The sequence below is a fragment of the Urtica dioica genome, chromosome 2 (genome assembly GCF_054948205.1).
Source record: "Urtica dioica subsp. dioica isolate 48M chromosome 2, U.dioica_male_clone48M_v1_H2, whole genome shotgun sequence".
NCBI lineage: Eukaryota > Viridiplantae > Streptophyta > Magnoliopsida > Rosales > Urticaceae > Urtica > Urtica dioica.
Window position 1 is genome coordinate 34,233,341 of NC_142757.1, and position 1,165 is coordinate 34,234,505.

A 1,165-nucleotide genomic window follows, 5' to 3' on the forward strand; every position below is an offset into this window, starting at 1 on the left:
TAGGTTTTATTGCCTATATGAGAATGATGCAATCATTGTTTCTAAAAAAAAGTAGACATTTTATCATATGAATACAGGAGAGAGTTGATTTCATCAAATTGAAGTTACATAACATTTATCCAAATCTTTAGTATTCCGCAATGACTAGTTTGAATGTTTATATTGTTGTCAATGGTGCCCACAAGAAGAGTAGTAGTCATTACTTATGTACATTTGATGTAATAAAGTCTCACAAAGACTCTTGCTTGTAACTACTAAATAATTAATAAAAGTTGAAATGTTCATTCATTCTTCCTTGTCTGTTTGAAGCTTTATGATAAACCATAGTCTTTAGTCCTTAAATAAACCTAATAACAAATGAAGAGTCAAATATAGATTTGCATGAACAAACTCTTCATGGTTTGCTTAAAACACTATATTCACAATCTAAGGATCAAAGGGCTATTGATCTCAGTATGATTGTTAGGAGAATCTATGATGTTTGGTTATGGGACATTGAGAGTTGGAGACTCTATAGTTCATCCTAAATATCTTCTGAAGGTACTGAATTGACCAGTGTACTTCTAGAGACAGAATAAGATCAAACCATTTAACCTCTTATGTCTCGAAGTCACTATGTATGAATTGCATCATGCTTACCTTAATCCTGAAATGAGACATGTCATTTCATAGCTTACGTATTCTCATTTGAGAAATTCAGAGTTCTAGATTCACTATGTGATATAGACAAGACCTATTGGTAAAATATTAAGTTATGAAGATGTCACAACTTTGTGAAAATTTCATAGATATGGAATTCATGTACAAGATTGCTGAAATGCAATGTATATCACATCATGCTTTGTTCCTTGGAATGTGAACAAATGAACTGGCCAGTGTCCAAATTGAATCGTAACTCTTTTGGATGAATCAATGTGACTTGTTAGCTCCTTGTCAATACATTGTTTCTAACTTAATCACAAGTGACAAAGGAGTTGAGGAAATAACAACTAGAAGGATAAAATTGTAATTTTGTAAATCTCATCTAGTTGATGATATTCATGAAGGGTAAACATAAATAATATTCAATGGATCCACTCATTACAATTAAGTAGAATTCTTGAGTAGAAAATATATTCATTTGAATCGAGAGATTTCAGTGTCAACTCTTTAGTGGAGTCAGTTG